Source organism: Thalassophryne amazonica, chromosome 12 (genome assembly GCF_902500255.1).
Source record: "Thalassophryne amazonica chromosome 12, fThaAma1.1, whole genome shotgun sequence".
In the NCBI taxonomy this organism is placed as follows: Eukaryota; Metazoa; Chordata; class Actinopteri; order Batrachoidiformes; family Batrachoididae; genus Thalassophryne; species Thalassophryne amazonica.
In genome coordinates this window covers 67,808,229-67,817,734 of record NC_047114.1, presented here as the reverse complement: position 1 = coordinate 67,817,734, position 9,506 = coordinate 67,808,229, and the positions used below count along the sequence as shown (strand labels likewise).

At 44.8% G+C, this 9,506-nt stretch overlaps 1 protein-coding gene across 2 annotated transcripts in view; it reads left to right on the top strand.

Annotated features, from left to right (window-relative positions):
* LOC117521852 (ephrin type-B receptor 1-B) overlaps positions 1 to 9,506 on the top strand; it is a 667,735-nt gene that overhangs the window by 139,842 nt on the left and 518,387 nt on the right. The gene's annotated exons all lie outside the window — the stretch shown is intronic.

Here is a 9,506-nt window from a genome sequence, read left to right as displayed (position 1 = left end):
GAGATCAGATTTTAAGGTTCTGCTACTCGTCTATAAAATTGTTCACGGACTGGCACCTCCCTACCTAGCTGACCTAATTAAACCTTACGTACCGGCCTGGGCTTTGCATTCTCAAGGTGCAGGATTACTTTGTGTCCCTAGGGTGAATAAAAAATCTGCATGTCACAGAGCGTTCTCTGTGGAATGATCTCTCTGTGTCAATAAAACAGTCAGATTCTGTATTCAAGTCCAGACTTAAGATGCACTTATTTTCCCTTTCGTATGGCTAGCATACTGGCATAGTATGTTACTATGCTTTTTACTCTTTTAATTCATTTTATTAGGAAATGGAGCGTGCCACTGGCCTCAACTTTATCTAAATTCTGGGTCTTTTAGTGAAGCTTAGGGCTTGTGGCTGGCAATCACCTTAGTATTTCTTCTGTTTTTCTTGTTGCTTAATGCTGACAAATTACACTGTATTTGTCTTCCTGATGCTTGATTCTGCTTTTTTTTTTCTTTTCTCTCTGTTTGAGGTGTGGCTCCATCCAGAGATGGGTGTGGTATCTGTTCCAGAAACAGTCATGTGCACCGGCAACATTTCCTGTATGTTCGTTCTGTGAATTGTTTCCTCAATTATGTTTTGTAGCATGGCCCAAGAAGAGGGTCACCCCTTTGAGTCTGGTCTGCTTGAGGTTTCTTCCTCAGAGGGAGTTTTTCCTTACCACTGTTGCTCTGGGGGTTAGTAAGGTTAGACCTTACTTGTGTGAAGCGCCTTGAGGCAACCTTGTTGTGATTTGGTGCTATATAAATGAAAATAAATTGAAATTGAAATGAGTTACTCTGCTGATTACTCAATGTTAAAAATAACCAAGTTAGATTACTAGTTACCTTATTAGTTACATGACTTATTAGTTACAACTTGTCAGCAGCTCCTAATGAAGTAACTGCAAAAAGTAACTAAAAAAGTAAATGATAAAGTAACTTTTCAAAGTAACTGTGGCAACTTCCTCATCACTTTTATCTCATGTCACAGATAGTATTTTTTTTTTTTTTTTGTTATCAGTTGATTATGACCAAAGAGCTGGCAAAAAAAATAAGTAAATAAAAACATTTTATCATCTGCACCCGTATGCTGAAATTGCCTGCATTATTTATTTTATAATCACCATTCTGTGCTCTGAACTCTGCCAGTATCGTCGCTGTTGTCAGACTGAAGGTTTTCCTCCTAGGTTTAGTCTCCCTCATTGTGGTCTAAATAAGGCTCAAAACCATAAAGCTGTGTCCCCCACAGCTGCTTCAGAAACACCTTTGGACTGGACTTAAAAAAAGCTCCACACTAGAAAAAAAATCGTCAGAAAAACAGCTCGACCTCCGCTGTGTTTGATGTAGCAACAATATGGCCGCGGCTGAGAGCTGAAATAGAGTGCAGGTTTCAGACAGCGGTTGTTTATCCTTCGACTTTTATTGTTCAGGATTTTTTTTAAATATCAACATTTCATCATTTTTTAGTGATTATTTGTGCACATTTCTTCACTTTGACAGCAGTCATAAGCATTTATGACATTGACATAATGTTTATGACACATTCATGACTGTGTCATGTGACAGCTATGCCAGTGTCATGTCACTATTATGACGATACCTTCAAGTAAAGTGTTACCAAAAAAATTTGTCCTCTACATTTAACCCATCTTGATTACGGTTATTCACAACCCAACCACTAGTGGGCAGCCACAGTCCAGACCAACTCCAGATGAAGAGACATTGCCTTAGTAAGGAACAGAGTGGAACCAAATTTGCATGTTTTTGATGGTACCTAGAGGAAACTAACAAAGACATGGAAGAACATGCAAACTCCACACAGAAAGGAATGTGGCATTGGTGGAATCAAACTCCAAACCTTCTTGCTGTGAGGTAAGGGTGCTAAACACTGAGTTACTGTACTGCTCTGAAACCTTGTGTATGCATTATCTTGGTAAACGCTTTGTGGATCAAGGAAAAAATTGTTGCAAAAGGTCACCTCACTTGGACCTAAAAGAAGTGCAACTTTTGGTCTGTTTTTATTCTAAATGGGACCACCGGGAAACTGAGTCTCTGAAACTGTGTGTACACAATAACACTATAAGAAGTCATGAATTATGATGAAACCTGCTAGTAATCATGGCATGTTAGAGTTGGTAATGCTGTTTTTCAACTTTGTGCCTTCAAGTGCCAGCAATAAGAAATGTAAATGCAAAGAATGAGCAAATGTTTTGAAAAGAGAGGTATTGTAATGGTGGAAGTTGACACAACTGCAGACCACACTAAAAGAAACTGAAGTGAAAGAATCTGTCTTTCCTTTTACACTGTCTGTTCCCCGACTTTAAGGAAACAGAGAACGTACATGTACTACTTTCTGCTGCAGGGCGATAGGCCTCCAGAAAACTAGACTCAAGACGATCTGTCTCGCTCTTATCCCCCAGAGATAAAAATTATCTTTTCCCTTCCCTCTTTCCCTGCTTCTCCTTCTTTCTTGCTTGCTGTAGATTCTCATTGGAGAATCTCTGCTCTGTCAGTCACACGCTATAAGGTCAGGATCCTCTGCTGAAAGTTTTTCTTTCAGCCTCAGGGCTCTTCTATCTCTTATTCCCTCACTGCTGACTGCAGACGCCAATAAAGCCTCCAAGGAAAAGCAAAGCCTCTGTCCAAAAATATATAGACTACTTTAGGAGTGTGACCACATGCTGCAAGGAAGGTGAATTTAGGGTTTGGTAATAATGGAATGCACCATGTTTGCTCGGAGGCACTGGAGGGTCCACTGGCATTTTTATGGAGACAGATAAGAAATGACGGGTGAACAAGGGAGGCTTTTCTACATGACCAGGATATCTAAGCAAACCATAACCTGAACGACTGTCACTACAACCTGCAATCAGTGAAAACACCACTCTGCATTTAATCATTAGTGATCGATCTCTGCTCCCCTCCACAGCATGTCTTTTTCCTGGTTCTCTCCCTCAGCCCCAACCAGTCCCAGCAGAAGACTGCCCCTCCCTGAGCCTGGTTCTGCTGGAGGTTTCTTCCTGTTAAAAGGGAGTTTTTCCTTCCCACTGTAGCCAAGTGCTTGCTCACAGGGGGTCGTTTTGACCGTTGGGGTTTTACATCATTATTGTATGGCCTTGCCTTACAATATAAAGCGCCTTGGGGCAACTGTTTGTTGTGATTTGGCGCTATATAAAAAAAAAATTGATTGATTGATTGATTGATTGTGTTGTACATTCAACCCTGTCATGTAAAAGATCAGATTGACATATAGTGCTACTTTCAGGATTTAAATTCTGTCACTCTGTGATGTATTCAGGAAATGAATACTGTGGCAGACATTCAACACGTAACGGACATAATTCACCATACCGAGCGTGTTCCCTGTTTGGAATGTGGTAACATGCCAAGATGCATGAAGCACATATCAAAGTGTTGCCACTTGTAGCTACAGTGTCGCCCATGTTCTGCATGTGTTAACACACCGATGTGTGCATATTAGATAGAGCGCTTCGCTCTCAGACTGCAGGCTTACTTGTAGTTCCTAGGGTTTGTAAGAGTAGAATGGGAGGCAGAGCCTTCAGCTTTCAGGCTCCTCTCCTGTGGAACCAGCTCCCAATTCAGATCAGGGAGACAGACACCCTCTCTACTTTTAAGATTAGGCTTAAAACTTTCCTTTTTGCTAAAGCTTATAGTTAGGGCTGGATCAGGTGACCCTGAACCATCCCTTAGTTATGCTGCTATAGACGTAGACTGCTGGGGGGTTCCCATGATGCACTGTTTCTTTCTCTTTTTGCTCTGTATGCACCACGCTGCATTTAATCATTAGTGATCGATCTCTGCTCCCCTCCACAGCATGTCTTTTTCCTGGTTCTCTCCCTCAGCCCCAACCAGTCCCAGCAGAAGACTGCCCCTCCCTGAGCCTGGTTCTGCTGGAGGTTTCTTCCTGTTAAAAGGGAGTTTTTCCTTCCCACTGTAGCCAAGTGCTTGCTCACAGGGGGTCGTTTTGACCGTTGGGGTTTTACATAATTATTGTATGGCCTTGCCTTACAATATAAAGCGCCTTGGGACAACTGTTTGTTGTGATTTGGCGCTATATAAAAAAATTGATTGATTGATTGATTGATATTGACGTTTCCTGTCTCATCTCCTGCGTGGGTAAATGGCAGTATTTATTCCTACTATGCATATGACAACCTGTCTCAGATATTGATATTTCCTGTCTCGGCCCCTGAGTGGGTAATTGGCAGTGTTTATTCCTGCTATGCATATGACAAGCTGTCTCAGCCCCTGTGGTGCTTTTCCTGTAAGGACTCCTGTGAGGTTAACGGAAGAGGCCGAGTTATAAAAAGTCTGAGAATTATGTGAAAAGAGAAAAAAATAAAGTGACACGCTGTTGCTTTGTCGAAGTGGGAAATTGTTGCTCCTTTTTTCATCCGCTGCAATTTCCACAATATGAAATTTTGATATCCATTCATGTCCATTTTTGTCGTGTACAAATCATTTTCTCATTTGCTAAATGTATTCCTTGTTAGGTGATGTGTGACAAGGACATCAGAAACTTTTGTGCATGCTCAAATCTTTGAGCGGACATCAGACAGAGAGCTTTCTCAGTGGTTGCACATTTGATTACTGTTTTGTCCTGTTTCTGCTCAGTTTTATCCGTATGTTATCTCTTCACCTTCTGTTTGAGCTTTAATTCATTTGAAAGCTTGACTCTTAGTCTTGTCCATCCAAATTGGAAGTCCCAAAAACCAGTTTTATTTGTTATTATCTATCGTCCACCTGGTCGTTACTGTGAGTTTCTCTGTGAATTTTCAGACCTTTTGTCTGACTTAGTGCTTAGCTCAGATAAGATAATTATAGTGGGCGATTTTAACATCCACACAGATGCTGAGAATAACAGCCTCAACACTGCATTTAATCTATTATTAGACTCTATTGGCTTTGCTCAAAAAGTAAATGAGTCCACCCACCACTTTAATCATATCTTAGATCTTGTTCTGACTTATGGTATGGAAATAGAAGACTTAAAAGTATTCCCTGAAAACTCCCTTCTGTCTGATCATTTCTTAATAACATTTACATTTACTCTGATGGACTACCCAGCAGAAGTCTTTCAGGAAGCACTGTAACTAGGTTTAAGGATATGATTCCTTCTTTATGTTCTCTAATGCCATATACCAACACAGTGCAGAGTAGCTACCTAAACTCTGTGAGATAGAGTATCTCGTCAATAGTTTTATATCCTCATTGAGAACAACTTTGGATGCTGTAGCTCCTCTGAAAAAGAGAGCCTTAAATCAGAAGTGCCTGACTCCGTGGTATAACTCACAAACTCGTAGCTTAAAGCAGATAACCCGTAAGTTGGAGAGGAAATGGCGTCTCACTAATTTAGATCTTCACTTAGCCTGGAAAAAGAGTCTGTTGCTCTTTAAAAAAAAGCCCTCCATAAAGCTAGGACATCTTACTACTCATCACTAATTGAAGAAAATAAGAACAACCCCAGATTTCTTTTCAGCACTGTAGCCAGGCTGACAAAGAGTCAGAGCTCTATTGAGCCGAGTATTCCTTTAACTTTAACTAGTAATGACTTCATGACTTTCTTTGCTAATAAAATTTTAACTATTAGAGAAAGAATTACTCATAACCATCCCAAAGACATATCGTTCTCTTTGGCTGCTTTCAGTGATGCTGGTATTTGGTTAGACCCTTTCTCTCCGATTGTTCTGTCTGAGTTATTTTTATTAGTTACTTCCTCCAAACCATCAACATGTCTATTAGACCCCATTCCTACCAGGCTGCTCAAGGAAGCCCTACCATTAATTAATGCTTCGATCTTAAATATGATCAATCTGTCTTTATTAGTGGGCTATGTACCACAGGCTTTTAAGGTGGCAGTAATTAAACCATTACTTAAAAAGCCATCACTTGACCCAGATATCTTAGCTAATTATAGGCCAATCTCCAACCTTGCGGTGGTTTGAATCATATTTATCTAATAGATTACAATTTGTTCATGTAAATGGGGAATCTTCTTCACAGACTAAGGTTAATTATGGAGTTCCACAAGGTTCTGTGCTAGGACCAATTTTATTCACTTTATACATGCTTCCCTTAGGCAGTATTATTAGACAGCATTGCTTAAATTTTCATTGTTACGCAGATGATACTCAGCTTTATCTATCCATGAAGCCAGAGGACACACACCAATTAGCTAAACTGCAGGATTGTCTTACAGACATAAAGACATGGATGACCTCTAATTTCCTGCTTTTAAACTCAGATAAAACTGAAGTTATTGTACTTGGCCCCACAAATCTTAGAAACATGGTGTCTAACCAGATCCTTACTGTGGATGGCATTACCCTGACCTCTAGTAATACTGTGAGAAATCTTGGAGTCATTTTTGATCAGGATATGTCATTCAGTGCACATATTAAACAAATATGTAGGACTGCTTTTTTGCATTTGCGCAATATCTCTAAAATTAGAAAGGTCTTGTCTCAGAGTGATGCTGAAAAACTAATTCATGCATTTATTTCCTCTAGGCTGGACTATTGTAATTCATTATTATCAGGTTGTCCTAAAAGTTCCCTGAAAAGCCTTCAGTTAATTCAAAATGCTGCAGCTAGAGTACTGACAGGGACTAGAAGAAGAGAGCATATCTCACCCATATTGGCCTCTCTTCATTGGCTTCCTGTTAATTCTAGAATAGAATTTAAAATTTTTCTTCTTACTTATAAGGTTTTGAATAATCAGGTCCCATCTTATCTTAGGGACCTCATAGTACCATATCACCCCAATAGAGCGGTTCGCTCTCAGACTGCAGGCTTACTTGTAGTTCCTAGGGTTTGTAAGAGTAGAATGGGAGGCAGAGCCTTCAGCTTTCAGGCTCCTCTCGAGACAGACACCCTCTCTACTTTTAAGATTAGGCTTAAAACTTTCCTTTTTGCTAAAGCTTATAGTTAGGGCTGGATCAGGTGACCCTGAACCATCCCTTAGTTATTGTTGTGTGGGCCGCTGAAGAGGAGGTACTGCTGGCCCACCACCACCAGAGGGCGCCCTGCCTGGAGTGCGGGCTCCAGGCACCAGAGGGCGCTGCCGCATCATGGGAGTAGCCTGGGTGACAGCTGTCACCCATCACCAGACACAGCTGTTCTACTCAGCACCGAGGTATATCAGGAGGACGGCGTCTCCACCTCAGTGCCGAGATATCGCCTAAGACCAAGGTAGTATTCTCTGCAGTTATACATTGCATCATCAGCTAAGACTGTTAAAACCTTTTTCAGGACTGGTGACTACTGAAAACCTCATTCTTTGGATAAGTACTCACCTTCCTGCTATACTTTGCCAAGAGGTGGAGGCGGCTTCTCCCCTCTCTGTTACTGGGTGCGTTCATCCACTCCTGTGTGTTGTTGCTCTCTCCTGCCAGCAGTACCGGATCCGACGAGCGGAGGCAGTGGCCACCTGGGAATTCGGGACTTGGCGGTTCCAGTATTTCCAGGGTTCGGTGGCAGAGGAGATCTGGGTGGTTCCGGTTCGACTGAGACAGACGTCTCCTACCTTCGAGCCTGCCCACACGACACCAGCGGATTCGACCCCAAATTGTGTTTGTTGTATTACTCGTGCTTGTTTCAGTAGTAAATCTTGTTATTTACTCTCTCCATTGTCCGTTCATTGCGCCCCCTGTTGTGGGTCCGTGTTCCTACACTTTCACAACAGGATATCTCGGCCAGCGTCATGGATCCCGAGGGGCGTCAACCGGCTGTTGAACGGCCAATGGAAGACCAAGGCGCGGCGGAGGCTTCGGGAGGGGTAATCGGTGAGTTGCAGCGGATCCTCACCGCTTTCACCTCTCGGATCGACTTAATGACCGAGCAGCACGTTCTCCTAAACCGCAGGGTGGAGGCTCTCGCCGCACAAGTGGAGGCGCGCCCTTCGGGCGCCGCTGCGGCTCTCCCTCCCGAGGACCCTGCGTGCGAAAGTAACGTTCCACTGGTCGTTCAACGGTCCCTCCCTCCGTCCCCAGAAGCATACATAAGCCCTCCAGAACCGTACGGAGGCTGTGTGGAGACGTGCGCGGACTTTCTTATGCAGTGTTCGCTCGTCTTCGCTCAGCGTCCCGTGATGTACGCGACTGATGCTAGCACAGTAGCTTATGTGATAAATCTGCTTCGCGGGGAGGCACGCGCTTGGGCTACAGCGCTCTGGGAGCAGAACTCACGGCTCCTTCATACATACGATGGGTTTGTACGGGAGCTCAGAACGGTGTTCGATCATCCCAACAGAGGAGAGTCCGCTTCAACCGCACTACTGTCCATACGACAGGGACGTCGGAGCGCAGCTGCCTATGCAGTCGCCTTCCGCATCGCGGCGGCGAGATCCGGCTGGAATAGCACTGCCCTCCGCGCTGCCTTTGTAAACGGACTGTCTCTGGTCCTAAAAGAGCACCTGGTGGCTAAGGACGAACCGCGGGATTTAGATGGGCTCATCGATCTAGTCATACGACTCGACAACCGGTTAGAAGAACGCCGTCGGGAACGAGGCGAAGGGCGTGGCCAGGCACGCGTCGTCCCTCTCCCTTCCGGGTCCGATCGAGCTCCGCCCTCCCCACGCTCCTCTGTTCCTGCGCTCCGTGCGCCTATGGCTCCCCCTGCTGACGAAGCTATGGACACGAGCAGGGCAACATTTAGGGCACCTGGAGCACAAAGGAGGCGGGCCCACGGAGCTTGTTATGTTTGTGGCTCGAGTGAGCATATGGCAAACGACTGCCCCGAGCGGTTAAACTCCAACGCCCGCCCCTAGAGACTGGGCCAGGGGTGGGCCAAAACATTCACGTGGGACACACCCACATTGCTACACGACTCCCAGTCACGATCCTTTATGAGGATTCAACCCTGAAGGCCCCAGCACTGGTGGACACGGGCTCTGAGGGGAATCTGCTTGACAGTAGATGGGCCAGGGAGATAGGGCTCCCTCTGGTGGCTCTTACCTCGCCTGTGCAGGTTCGGGTGCTAGATGGCTCCCTACTCCCACCAATCACACATAAGACACCTCCAGTAACTCTGGTGGTGTCAGGTAACCACCGGGAGGTGATCGAGTTCTTCGTGACTCAGGCCACCTCCCGTGTGGTTTTAGGGTTTCCATGGATGCTAAAGCACAATCCCCGGATTGATTGGCCGTCCGGGGTAGTGGTTCAGTGGAGCGAAACCTGCCATCGGGAGTGTCTAGGTTCCTCGGTTCCTCCCGGCTCCCAAGCTAAGGAGGAGGTCCGAGTCCCGCCCAATCTGAAGGCGGTGCCAGCGGAGTACCATGACCTCGCTGATGTGTTCAGCAAGGATCTGGCTCTCACGCTTCCTCCTCACCGCCCGTACGATTGTGCCATTGATTTGGTTCCAGGCAGTGAGTTTCCGTCCAGTAGGCTGTACAACCTCTCACGGCCGGAGCGTGAATCAATGGAGACCTACATCCGGGACTCATTAGTTGCCGGGTTGATCCGGAAT